Raw genomic sequence first — 14,994 nt, 5'->3', positions numbered from 1 at the left:
GTGGAGAATTCCCTCAACTTTTGTATGTCTGTAAAGGTCTTTATTTCTCCTTTATATCTAAAGGAGTGTTTTGGTGGATATATTATTCGTGGCTGGCAATTCCTTTCATTGAATAGTTTCAATATTTGGTTCCACTTCTTTCCTGCTTTCAAGGTTTGTGCTGAGAAGTCTGAAGATAGTCTAATGGGGTTTCCTTTATAGATTTTATTGTCTGTTTTTTCACCTGGTTACCTTGAGAATTCTTTCATGTCATTAATTTTTGATAATTTTAATATAATGTGTCTTGGAGAAGGCCTTTTGGATTTTAAGCTTCAGCTCGTTACTTAGATTTAAGAAATTTTCATCAACTATTTGTTTGAATATGCTCTCTGATCCCTTCTCCTTGTCCATCTCCTTCTGGTATACTCATTATTCTTATGTTGCCTTTTCTGATGGTGTCAGCTAGTTCTTGTATTTCTCTCCCACTATTTTTCACTCTTCGGTCTCTCTCTTCTTTCTGAATTATTTGTAAATTTCTATCTTCGATGTCACTGATTCTTTCTTCCATCTGGTCAGCTGTATTTCCTAAGCTTTCTATTTCACTATTCATTTCTTTTAGTGTGTTCTTCATCTCCAGAAATTCTCTTTGGTTCTTTTTTAGGGATTCAATCTCCTTGCTAAAAAACTCATTTAGGGGTCTATTTTTTCTAAGTTCTTGGAATTGTTCATATAAATTATTTTGCATCTCATTGAGTTTTTTTCAGAAGTGCAATCCTGAATTCTCTGCCATTTAAATTGCATATTTCTATGTTTTTAAGTTTATTTTCTTGAGATTTTTCTTTTTCTTTCTGAGCTGCCTTATTACCCTGGTTGTTCATGGTCTTTAATGGACTATTTTCTCCACCTGAGCATTGATGGGAATGTATTCTCTCTCTTTCTCTCTCTTTTTTTTTTCCAGAAAGATTTATTATAGAGAGGTCTCTTTTTAGCCTGTTGATAAAAAGCATTTTTCTTTTCTTTCAAGTAGGTGGTATCCAAGTGTCTTGGATCTCTGCTTTGAGGCTGATAATGCCTTTTTTCTCTTTGATATATTAAATATTCAAGTCATGGTTGGTTTCCCTCTATCCTAACCTGTCAATGGTACTGACAATGGATTTGTTTTGGTACCACTTGCTCAAATTCTCCTGGGGCTCTGTGGTGCTAAATCTGGAAGGTTATGGGACTGGTGGAGGGTCACTCTGGGTTGGTGGGTGGGGTGGCTGTTAGTCACCATGTCTCAGCCTCCTGCTTTACAATTGTGGCTGCTAAGACACAGCTGTTGCCCCTCTGTACTTAGTGCTTACTCTGCTTTCTGCCTGATCCCTTGGCTCTGCTGCATGGAACTCACTGATCCCTCAGGCAGGGCTTTTCGGGAGCCTGCTGCAAATTCTCTCATCCCCCATTTCCTGCAGGGAGCTCTGTCTAAGATAGGCAGCTTCTACCCCCTAGGCTTCTGTGGTTCTGACCTCTGGAAGCTCTTATGTGCAGATTGTGTGCAAATTGTATGCTATTTGTTGGGTTTTAGATGTTCAATTTATTGTTGGTTCAAGGGGAGATATCCAGGGACATCCCTCACTCTGTCATGCTTACAACGTCACTCTTGATATGCAGCTATTGAACCAACCCTGCGTCCCAGGAATAAATCCACTTGATCATAGTGTAAGATCTTTTTGATGTATTGTGATTTTGGTTTGCTAATATTTTGTTGAGAATTTTTGTATCTGTATTCATCAGGGATATCGGCTTATAATTTTCTTCTTTGTAATGTCTTTGATTTTGGAATCAGGATAATGGTGGCCTCGTAAAATGAGCTTGGGAGCCTTCCCTTCTCTTGAAAGTTTTAAAATAGTTTGAGAGGAATAGGCATCAATTCTTTGAATCTTTGTTAAAATTCAACTGTGAAACCATTGGTCCAGGACTTTTGTATGTTGGGAAATTTTTGATTCCTAATTCAGTTTCTTCGTTAGTAGTAATCAGTTTGTTAAGATTTTCTGTTTCTTCTTGACTCAGTCTTGGGAGATGTTGTGTTTTTGAAATATATCTATTTCTTCCAGTCTGTCCAATTTTCTGGCATAAAATTGCTCATAGTATTTCCTTATAATCCTTTGTATTTCTGTGAAGTCAGTTATCACTTTTCCTCTTTCATTTCTAATTTTATTTATTAGGGTCCTCTCTCTTTTTTATGAGTCTGGCTAAAGGTTTATCATTCTTTTTTTTATCTTCTCAAAGAACAAGCTTTTGGTTTCATTGATATTTTGAAAATTTTTTAGACTCTATTTCATTTAATTTCTCTCTGATCTTTATTATTTCCTTTCTTCTACTAGCTTTGGGCTTTGTTTGCTGTTCTTTTTCTAGTTCCTTTAGGTGTAAGTTTAGATTGTTGATTTGATATTTTGTTTGTTTCTTGAAGTAGTCTTATATTGCTATGAATTTCCCTCTTAGGAAAATTTTTTGCTGTGTGTATCTTGTAGATTTTTAGTCATTGTTATTTTATTTCCATTTGTCTCACGGTATCTTTTGATTTCCTCCTTGATCTCATTGTTAACTCATTAATTGTTTAATAGCATTCTGTTTAGTCTCCATGTGTTTGCGCATTTTCCAGTTTTTTTTTTTCTTGAACATTTCTAGTTTTATAACATTGTGGTCAGAGAAGACTTTTGATATGATTTCAATCTTTTTAAATTTACTGAGACTTGTTTTGTGACCTAACATGTGGTCTAGCTTGGAAAATGTTCAAGTGCACTTGAGAAGGCTGTATATTCTGCTCCTTGGGGAGGAGAGAACGCTCTAAAAATTTCAATTAAATCAATTTGATTGAGTGTATCATTTAAAGTCATTGTTTCCTTGTTTATTTTCTGATTGGAAAATCTATTCATTGGTGTCAATGAGGTGTTAAAGGTCCCTGCTATGACTGTATTACTGTCAATCTTTCCCTTTATGTTGGTCAATAATGACTTTATATATGTAGGTGCTCCTATGTTGCGTGCATAAATATTTACTAGAGTTATGTTCTCTTGTTGTATTGATCCCTTTATTATTATGTACTGCTCTTCTTTGTCTCTTCTATAGCCTTTGTTTTAAATCTGTTTTCTAATATAAGTATTGCAACTCCATCTCTTTTTTTTTCATTTTTATTTGCATGAGATATTTTTTCCATTTCTCTACTTTCAGTCTATGTATATTATTTGATCTGAAGCAGGCTTCTTGTAGACAACATATGTATGAGTCTCGTTTTCTCATCTATTCAGCTACCCTATGTCTTTTGATTAGAGCATTTAATCCATTTATATTTAAAGTGATTATTGATAGATACCTAGTCGCTGCTATTTTATTATTTGTATTTATGTTTTTTCCTTCTTCCTCTACTTAAAGGAGTGCCTTTAACATTTTTGTAATACTGGCTTGGTAGTAATTACACTGGCTTTTTCCTGTCTGAGAAGGTCTTTATCTCACCTTCAATTTTAAGTGTTATCTTTGTGTGTAGAATAGTCTTGTTTACAGGTCCTTGCTTTTCATCACTTTGAATATTTCATGTCAATCCCTTCTGGCCTGCAAAGTTTCTGTTGAGAAATAAGTTGACAGTCTTATGGGAGTGCCCTTGTAAGTAACTAGCTGCCTTTGTTTTGCTTCTTTTAGAATTCTCTCTTTGTCTTTTGCCTTTGGCATATTAATGATGATATATGTTGGTGTGGGCCTCTTTGTCTTCATCTTGTTTGGGATTCTCTGCTTTTTTTGGGCTTGTATGTCTATTTCTTTCACCAGGTTAGGGAAGTTTTCCATTATTATGCCTTTAAATAGGTTTGTAATTCCTTGCTTTCTCTCTTCCTCTATGGTATCCTCTATGATGTGAATGTTGTTCTACTTGATGTTGTCCCAGGTCCCTTAAACTTTTCTCATTTTTTGATTCTGTTTTCTTTCTGCTCTTTTGAGTGGGTATTTTCTGCTACATTGTCTTCCAAATTGCTGATTTATCCTCTGGTTCATCTAATCTACTTCGTTTCCTTCTGATTTATTCTTCATTTTAGTTTTTGTAGTCTTTTTTATGGTTGCTGTGTTCTTTTTTATGCTTACTATCTCTTTATTGAAGTTCCTACTGAGATCATTTATTTTTCCTTTAAGTTCATTAAGCATCTTTATAACCAGTCTTTTGAACTCTATGTCTGGTAGAATACTTGCCTCCATTTTATTTAGTTCTTTTTCTGAAGTTTTCTTCTGTTCTTTCATTTGGGACATTTTTGTTGTTGTTGTTTGTTTGTTTTGTTTTGTTTTCTCATTTGGCTGCCTCTCTGTGTTTGTTCTATGTATTAGTTAGGGCTGCTATGTCTCCAAGTCTTGGCCAGGTGGCCTTATGTAGTGGGGGCTCAGTGTTACTATCTCCCTGATCACTTGCACTAGGTGCTCCAGTAGTATCCCTTGTGTGGGTTGTGTGTGCTCTCCTGTTGTGGTTGGGTCTTGATTGCTCTTGCTGCATTAGTGAGTGGGATTGACTCTCAGGCTGACTAGCAGTAAAGATTGGCTATGCCCACAGGGTATGAGGTGTTGTGTAGGGGCTGACTACACAGAATGAGATTTGCCCAGTAGGCTCGTTTGTCTGTTGAGAACACCCTTTGGGAGTGCCTGTGTGAGGATAGTCAGGGGATGCTCTGTTGTCTGACATCAGCCTCTGGATGTGTTTGTCTTGTGGCCTTTTGGGAGGGACTCATATGCAGACCATGGTCATTTGCTGCCTATGACCTGTGTGTGGTTACCTGGTAGGAGCTACAAAACTTTCTGAAGTTGGTCTCTTCCTGTCCTGGACCTCAAAGAACTTTGGGAGAGACCATGCTGGGAACCAAGGCTGGATGCCACCAGTACCAGGTTTGGGGCAGCTCAGTAAAAGTCCCAGGGCACCTTCAGGCCTCAGGCTGCCTGCTGGCTGCCCATAAGGCTCAGCAGCTGAGAAAGCCTCGGGTGGTACAAGAGTTGGGTGAAATGAGGTCTGAGGGAGTCACCAGGTTTGGGTGAGTTGTATTCCCGATGTTAGTGCAGATTGAGATATCATGCCAATGCTGAGCCTGTGGTCACTCACAGAAGTCTTAGATCACCCTGAGTGCACCCTGTCCTCCTCATGCCTGTAGACCCCTGAGATTTGTTTAAGAAATACTGCAGCTGGGGTCAGGCTATTTGTGCACCACTGGAGCCCCATTGATTTTTGTTGAAAGAACCTCTCACCAAGAGGGCAGGGTGGGGCCATTTGCCTCCAGTGGTATGGGAGTTGGGTGGGGCAGGGCCCCAGGGAGTGAAGTGGATTTCACCAGACCAATGCAGATTCAGTTTTGGCTGTGTGAGGGAGGATTCATCAAGGTAAGATGGCACCCACCTGTAGGCTGCACAGGAGCATGGCTAAACACAGGGATAATGGCGGCTGACCCTTCATCCCTTTCCCTGAAAGCACACAACTCAGTCTTTCCCCGTGTGTCTCTGGTGCCTCCTGAGCTGCTGACCCTCTGATGGAGCCAAGGGTGAGTGTCTGTGAGTAAGTCTGTGTATAGAGCTTTTAAGGGGACATCTGGATTTCCAGCTGCCTTTCAGTCTCATGCATTTTGTTGGAATCCTGACTTTTACAGCCAGATTTTGTGGGTCCTCCTTTCCCCAGCACTGAAACCTTGAGCTGGGGAGCCCATTGTGGGGCTAGGGCCTGTCCCTTCTCTGGTATATCCAAGGCACGATATCTGTCCAAATGCTCAACCACCACATGTGGGTGTTGGACCATCCTGGTTTGCATCTCAGCCCTTCCTACCATGTGGCCTCTTTTTTATATCTTTAGTTATAGGAATTATGTTAAGCTAATATTCAGATGGTTATTCAGGTTGAAATTTATTTGTAAGTTTACTGTGGTCATGGAAGGAGGCAAGCATTGCGCTTACCTACTCTCATTTTGATCAGACTCTAAAGTCTATATGAGAGCATACGTATCTTCATAAAATGACACAGAATCCAAAAGAGAAGAAAGGACACACTGGGTAAAAGAAGCACCTGTGCAAATACAAAGGGGGAAAAAATAGAAAGTTGGAATAAATTTTATTAAGGAACGTCTTCATCTTGGTCATTCAGGGTGTAACTACTAATTCCACCAAGTTTTTCATCCAGCCATCCTTGTGTGCATTCATCCACCATTCCAAGTGACATTTTTCAGTGCATACCATGTGGCAGGCACTCTTCTAGGCTGGGAACAGCACAATGAACAGAATTCCCTGGCTCCACAGTGCTTTTATTGTGGTTGTAGCTCACATGGACAGTATATTAGATGAGCATATGTGTAGTATGCTAGATCAGAAAAACCATAACATAGGGATGGGAATGTGAAAAGTTGGTGGGGCAGGGAGTGAGCATTTTCAGTATGATTAGCATGGAGGGCTTCACTGAGAAGGTGACTTTTGCATAAAGGCCTGAAGAAAGGGAGGGAGAGACCCCATGGATACATAGGGGAAGAGAAAATTAGGAAGAGAAAACAGCCATTGTAAAGGCCTTGAGTGGGAGCAAGGCTGCTCAAGAAGAGTGAGGAGACCAGTTGGGGGTGAAGTGTAGTGGGCGAGGGGCAGAGCAAGAAGGAGGAATGAGAGACAGAGCAAGAAAGAGAGCAAGGAGCAGGGTGAGGAGGGTGAGGTGAGTGAGGTGAGTGGGGAGGTGAGTGAGGAAGAGTGTGAGGAGGTGAGCAAGGACTAGAGTGAGGAGGAGAGTGAGGAGAATGAGGAGGTGAGCAAGGAGACAGAATAGCAGGTCTAGCTCATGCAGGCTTTGGCTGTTGCTCTGAGTCAGGTGGGTTAATGCTGATGATTTTGGACATGGAGGGATGAGATCTGACTGGATCTACTGTTCTTGGTGTAGAGTAGGCAGTCAAAAATTAGCACTGGCTAGGGTGATCCCCCGATTAGTCCAGCACCCATCTGACACTGTACATAGTTATTACAATATTATTGGCTATAAAACCTATGCTGTACTTTATATCCCTGTGACTCTTTTGTAACTGCCCATTTGTACTTCTTAATCCTTTCACCTTTTTCGCCCAGCCCTTAAACCCCTCTTTCATCTGGTAACTATCAGTTTGTTTTCTGCATCTATGAGTTTTTTTTGTACTTTCTTTGTTTATTTTGTTCTTTAGATTCCACATATAAGTGAAATCATGTGGCATTTGTCTTTGTCTGACTTACTCCATTCAGCACAATAACCTCCAGGTCCATCAATGCTGTTGCAGATGGCAAAATTTTCTCCCTTTTTATGGCCAAGGAATATTCCCTTGTAGATATGTACCACCTCTTCTTTATCTGTTCATCTAGATGGACACTATCTTGTCAGATGTGCTATGAGTAGGGAGAAAACAGGAGAGTTTCTCTTTCAACTGTAGATGCATGTTTCCCTGAATTGGAGAAGGTAGTACTGAGGGTCAAACATTAGCTTTTCACTGCTGTGGTCCAGTCTTTGTTATTCTAGAAAAGAGACTGGAATAGAGCAGCCAGTAAGGAGGAATAAAGGAGGGGTGTCGGGATGGGATGGCCAAAAGAGCCAGTGTTTTAGCCCTGGAGAAACAGGATCAAAGCATATATCCATGCGGTGCCCAGTGATCCCTCATGAGCACAGGTGAGAACAGGGTTCTGTGGAAAGAAATGATGCTCCCAATTCAGAGCTGCCCCAGGAATCCTTCCAGTGCAGCCTTGGGGAATAAGTGATTAAAAGATTAAAAAGTCCACATTCTCCAGTGCTCCAATGTGCACTGCTTTGGAGTGTGACCTGGGAGCAAGGTCAGTGCTGCTCAGCTGTTCTCCCGAGAACTTGAGCAGAATGCCCAGACTCTGCCTTGTTGAACACAATAACGAGGGAAGTAGGAGGGCTGGAGAGTGAATATGACATCCTTTGCTTCATGTCCCATGGTTCCATTCTTCTAACTCCTGCAAGAGTTGTAATTACTTGTTCAAATTCCTTCATCCACGTAGATTGTAAAATAGACCATGAGATTCTCGAGAGACATATAGAACATAGATTTTGTCACACAGCAGGGATTTCATAAATATATGTTAAACTAAATTGAACTTTTTCCCTTCCCCAAAACATGAAAGAAGATAAATCTTGCTATAGAATTAAGGGAAATAGTGAGCACATAGATGTATATACTATACAGGTTGGGGTTGAAAGCTGATAGACTTACATTTCGAGTTAGAGGCAAGATCAGCTGTTGAGTATGAGAGATAGGGAATTCCCCATGCTACATGGGGAAGAGAGAGATGGAAAGCCCTGGGAATAAAGGAACAATGAAAAAGCTATCACTGATTTTGAAGAATGTGACTGAACATATCAGAGATGTTATAAATACCAGTTTCATCAAGAGGCATCAGGGAAAGTATCAGATAAAACCTACTCTTGCCTCTTTTGTATGTTCCCTTGCCACAATCATTGCTTACCCCTTGCCCACAGAAATCAGTCGTAACAGCCTGACCACTGGTGTCAACAACCTAGCACTACAGTTCTAATGAAACAGGCAAATACTGAGCAGGATTTGGGCATTCACTCCTCCTCTGGGCTCTGTTTTCCTCCTATGCCACAGGGATCATGGATTCTATTTAGAGAGGTTGTCTTCTTCCTGGGCTGTTGCTTCCTAAGGGGTTTAAAGGTAAATCTGGACCAGAAGAGTTGCTGGTGTGTTGGCATAATCAACAGCAATTTTTGTGGTGCTTGTGAGTTTCTGGCTTCCCACTGAATGCTTCCTGAACTTGTGGGGATTGACAGAGACTAGGATCGGTCGGATCCTTTCCTACTGCACAGTACCAGACAAAGCAGCTCATACTCCTAAGGCAACACAAGTTCACAGGTCAAAAACACACAAAAATTCACATCTGATAACTAAGTGACAGCAAAGTGGATGACATGGACCACCTGACACATAATGACTAAATAGACTGTCAATCTTAATATCTACCAAAATAGAATGTAAAGCAAAATGCCATAAAGGACAAAGAAGGACATTGCATACTGACGTTGTGAACTGTTAATTCGGTATCAACATATGTCAAGCAACAGCAGACAGGAGGAAATAAGCTGCAGAAGGAAATAAGCACACTGACAAGTTCTGTTGGACATTATTTAATCTGAGAAACTGCCGGATCAAGCAGGAAAACATAAACAGACACATATCCAAGACTGAACAATTAATAATCACCAGCTATCAGCTATCAGAATAAATCAATATCCAACAATGATCTACATTATTTAGACTATATTTTACAATAAAGTTAAAAGTTAACGAAGATAGATTTTAAAAATCTCATCTATGGAAACAAGTAACATATTACTAAATCCATGTAAAATTTCATGAAGGAAATTAAGTCGACAGAGTAAACTCCATAGAACTATAGAAATGAAGTAAAATTAATGAGGGCAGAAATCAAATAGAGAACATATAACATAGTAAATAAGTAAAACTAAGGTCTTGTTCCTTGAAAATATTACACTTTTAGATCTTGATCAGCAAGACTGATCAAGGAAAAGTAGAGAAGATGCAAATGATCAATACACAGAACAAAAAAAAAAAAAGGAAAAAACTATAGAAAGATAACCAGAGGTGGAAAAATGAATGTATTATGAGGAATTTATGGGTAACAATATGCTAATAAAGTTTTTATCTGTTAATGAAAAAATTCCAAAGAAATGTTTGAAGAGTTTATTTGAGCCAAGGTTTTGGGGCCAGTCCTAGGAGAAAAACTCAACGGATTGAGGTAATGCTCTGAAGAATAGCAGTTTTGCAGTTTGTTTTATACATTAGAATCAAAGGAGGAGACAAAAGGAGAGTTACGTGAAATTCACTGGTGGTTAATTAAGGAGTTGGGAGAGGGTATAGTGAGGAAATCTCTGGGATTGGATAAAGAATAAAAACGGAGAGACTCATACTTGTTTTACATTGGTAGGTACAGGAGAGAACATTTCACACACATAGTTTACAGAGGTACATGAATGAAAAATAATAAGAAATGTCAGGATTATGTCACCCTATCTCTGGGTATTTATGTCTGAAGTCTAGAGAAGAGATCATTTTCACATTTTAAGTATGTTATTCTTTCTTTTTTCCTTTTTTCCTTTTCAATTACAGCTGACGTTCAATATTACATTAGTTTCATAGTGGTTAGAATTTATGTAACTGAAACCATACATATTTATCACAATATTATTAATGATATTCCTTTTGCTGTACTTTCATTCTTGTGACTATTTTTATAACTGGAAATTTGCACATCTTGCTTCCTTCACTTTTTTCAACCAGCCTCCTAAACACCCCTCTTATGTGGCAATCGTAAAAATGTTCTCTGTATCTATGACTTTATTTCTGATTTTTTTTTGTTGGTTTTTAGATTCCACATATAAGTGAAATCATATGGTATTTGTTGTTCTCTGTCTGATTTATACCACTTAGCAGAATACTCTCTAGATCCAACCAGGTTGTCACAAATGGAGAAATTTCATTTAAAAAAATTAAAATTTTAAATTATAGGTGACATACAATATGTTAGTTTCAGGTGTATAACACAGCAATTAGATATTTATGTAACCTGCAAAGTGATCACCCTGATAAGTCTAGCACCCATCTGACACCACACGTAATTATTACCATATTATTATTACTTTTTTTCCCCTGGCTTTCTTGAAATAGACAATTAGTTGCTTGTTTTTACATTGTACAATTCAATGAGTTTTTTTTTCAATTATAGTTGGCATACAATATTAGTTTCAGTTGTACAGCATAGTGATCAGAGATCTATATAACTCATAAAGTGATCACCTCACTAAATCTAGTACGCCTCTTCCCCCTTACATATTTATTACAATATTGTTAACTGCTTTCCTTATGCTGCTATACTTTATATCTCCATGTCTATTTTGTAACTATTCATTTGTACTTCTTAATCCCTTTGCCCCTTTTCACCGTCTCCCCCAACCCCCTCTTGTCTAGTAGTCCTCAAAATAGTCTCTGTATCTATGAGTTTATTTCTATTTTTGTTATTGTTGTTATTTTGTTCTTTAGATTCCACATGTACATGAAATCATGCGATATTTGTGCTTCTCTCTCTGACTTATTTCATTCAGCACAATACCCTCTAACTCCATCAAGGCAATATCTTTTTCTATCCCCTTCTTTTTAGTCTGTGTGTGTCTTTTAATCTGAAGTGAGTCTCTTGTAGGCAGCATATGTAGGGGTCTTGTTTTCTTATCCTTTCAGCCACTCTATCTTTTGGTTGGAGCACTTAATTCTTTTCCATTTGAGGTATTTGTTGATAGAAATGTAGTTATTACCATTCTTTACTCATGTTTTCCATACATGTTTTTTCTTCTTAAAGAAGTCTCTCCAACATTTCCTGTAATACTGGCTTGGTGTTGATAAATTCTTTTAGCTTAATTTTTGTCTGGGAAGCTCTTTATCTGTCCTTTGACTCTAAATGACAGCTTTGCTGGATAAAGTATTTTTGGTTGTATATCCTGGGTTTTCATCATGTTGAATATTTTGTACCAAGCCCTTATGCCCTGCATGGTTTCTTTTGAAAAATCAGCTGCCAGTCTTATGGGTGCCCCCCTTGTAAGTAACTAACTGCTTTTCTCTTGCTGCTTTTAAGATTCTCTCTGAATTTACCCTTGGCATTTTAATTATGATGTGTCTTGGTGTGGGCCTCTTCGGATTCCTCTTTCTTGAGACTCCCTGAGCTTCCTGGGGTTTTATGTCTATTTCTTTCACCAGGTTAGGGAAGTTTTCCATCATTATTTCTTCAAATAGCTCTTCAACTGCTTGTTTTCCTTTAGATATTTCTATGACACGAATATTTTTACATTTAATAGTGTCCCATTGGCTCCTTAAAATATTATTATAGTCTTGGCCTCTTTTTTCTTGCTGTTCTCATTGAGTGTCCTTGGTTTCCCTATCTTCTATATCGGTGGTTCGGTCGTCTTCTTTATATACCCTGTTGATTCCCTCTGATGTCCTCTTCATCCCAGATAATGTGTTCTTCATTTCTGACTGCATATTTTTTTTATATCTGTTAAAATTATCACCGAGTTAATCTACTGTTCCCCTAAGTTCAATGAGCATCTTTATAATCAGTGTTTTGAACTCTGCATCTGTTAGATTGCTTGACTCCATTATTCCTGGATCTCTGTTCTGTTCTTTCATATGATTTCTACTTTTTTGTCTTCCTATTTTGGCTTCCTTTCTATGTCTGTTTCTATGTACACAAACAAAGCTCCTAAGTCTCCCAGTCTTATTAGCGTGGCTTTATGTAGTAGGTGTCTAGTGGCAGAGTCCTGAGTGGAGTTCAGCTGCAGGCCAAGTTTAGCCCCAGCCTGTGCTCCTCTGGGGCCACCTGTTAAGATTCAGCAAGCAATCCACAGATGCTGTGCATATAGTTGACTCAAGATGCCATGCCAGAAACCACAGTCAGCTGCTACCAGTGTGAGTCTTGCAGTTGGCTTAGCAAGGAGCACTGGACTTGCTGGGGACACACCTGGATGTGGCTTGGGTAGGGCCATGAGTTAGGGGAGGTGGAGTTTCAGGGACTCCTCTGGGTGGAGTTACCTAATTGATGACATCTAAGCTATGGTGGCGCTGCATCCCTACACTGGGAGTGGGGAGGACTCAACAGAGGAACAGTGGATAACACCAGCCCTTCTGCCTGTGAGAGAGCCTCACCTCCAGTCCTTGTTCCGACAACTCAGTGTCCCCCTGTAACTCCCTAGTGCTCCCCAAGCAGCTTACCTGGTTGCTGGTGCTCAGAGCAAGCAAGTGCATCACTGGGAAAGTCTGCTTGCAGACATGGCTCCTTTAAGCGGCGTCTACAACTGTTGGCTGCTGCTGCCACAACCTCTGTCCCACTCAGCCACTTGAGACCGGTTAGCCTTGCATCTTTGCCCCCTCCTACCTTCTACCATTGCAGAGTGATTTCTTATTTCTCTCTCTAGTTGTAGTGCTTCTGTACATCTAGATCCCAGGTGACTTTGCTTGCTGTTTGCTCTGTGTTTCTGTCACAACTTTGATTTGGTCACAAGAAGGATGAATAAAGCTTCTATCATCTATGCCATTTTCCCCCAATTATTACAATATTATTGACTATATTCCTTAGGCTATACTTTACATTCCTATGACTATTTTTTTTACTTTTTTATTTTTTCAATTATAGTGATATACAGTATTATACTAGTTTCAGATGTACAACAGTGATTAGACATTTATATAACTTATGATCACACCGATAAATCCAGTACTCCCCTGACACCATACATAGTTATTACAGTACTACTGACTATATTCCCCATGCTATACTCTGCATCCTCATGACTATTTTGTAACTGATGATTTGTATCTCTTAATCCCCTTTCCCTTTTATGCATCCCCCATCTCCTAACCCAGCAACCATCAATATGTTCTTTGCATCTATATATTTATTTCTGTTATTTATCTTGTTCTCTAGATTCCCCATATAAGTGAACTCATATGGCATTTGTCTTTCTCTGTCTGACTTACTCCACTCAGCATAATACCCTCTAGATCCATCCATGTTGTTGCAGATGGCAAGATTTCATTCTTTTTTATCGCTGAGTAATATTCCACTATATATATGCATCACCTCTTCTTCATCCATTCATCTGCTAATGGACACCCAGGTTGCCTCCATATCTTGGCTGTTGTAAATAATGCTACAATGAACATATGGGCTCACATGTCCCATATGACTTCAAAGTAGTGTTTTGGATTTCTTCAAATAAATACCTAGAAGTAGGGTTACTGGGTAGTTCCTTGTCTCTTATCATAGCCTTTGTTTTAAAGACTATTTTGTCTGGTATAAGTATTGCTACCCCCAGCTATATTTTTGTTTCCATTTTTATAAAATATCTTTTTCCATTCCTTTACTTTCAGTCTGTGTGTGTCTTTCAATCTGAAGTCTCTTGTAGGCACCATATGTAAGGGTTTTATTTTCTTATCCATTCAGCCACCCTATGTCTTTTGATTGGATCATTTAATCCATTTACACTTAAATCAATTATTCCTAGATGTGTAATTATTGCCATTTTCTTATTCATATTTTTTTTATTTTTCTTCTTCTTAATGAAGTCCCTTTAACATTTCTTGTAATACTGGTTTGGTGGTGATAAATTCTTTTAGCTTTTTCTTGTCTGAGAAGCTCTTTATCTGTTCTTCAATTATAAATGATAGCTTTGTTGGGCAATTTTGGTTGTAGGGCCTTACTTTTCATACCTCGAATATTTTTTCCCTTCTGGACTGCAAAGTTTCTGTTGAGAAATCAGCTGACAGTCTTATGGGAGCTCCCTTGTAGGTAACTAATTGCTTCTCTCTTGCTGCTTTTAAGATTCTCTGTCTTTAAACTTTGGCATTTTAATGATGATGTATCTTGGTGTGGGCCTCTCTGGACTCATCTTGTTAGAAGCTCTGCACTTTCTGGGCTTGTATGACTATTTCCTTCACCAGGTTCGAGAAGTTTTCTGTCATTATTTCTTAAAATAGGTTTTCAATTCCTTGCTCTCTCTCTTCCTCTGCTACCCTGTAACGTGAATATTAGTACCCTCAATGTTGTCCCAGAGGCCCTTTAAACTATTCTCATTTTTTGGATTCTTTTTTCTTGTTGCTGTTCTGATTGTATGTTTTCTGCTTCCTTATCTTCTAAATTGCTGATTCAATTCTCTACTTCATCTATTCTACTGTTGATTCCCTCTTATGTAATCTTTATTTGTTATTTCATTCTTTATTTCTGACTGGTTCTGTTTTATGTTTTCTATCTCCATTTTTATTTTTCTATCTCTTTGATAAAGTTCTCACTGAGATAATCTACTCTTCCCCTAAATTCACTGAGCATCCTTATAACTAGTGTTTTGAACTCTGCAAATAGATTGTCTCCATTTTGTTTAGTTCTTTTATTGAGCTTTGTTCTATTCTTTCATTTGGGACATGAT

The sequence above is a fragment of the Pteropus vampyrus genome, unplaced genomic scaffold, assembly GCF_000151845.1.
Source record: "Pteropus vampyrus isolate Shadow unplaced genomic scaffold, Pvam_2.0 Scaffold817, whole genome shotgun sequence".
In the NCBI taxonomy this organism is placed as follows: domain Eukaryota; kingdom Metazoa; phylum Chordata; class Mammalia; order Chiroptera; family Pteropodidae; genus Pteropus; species Pteropus vampyrus.
This window is presented reverse-complemented; position numbering follows the sequence as displayed.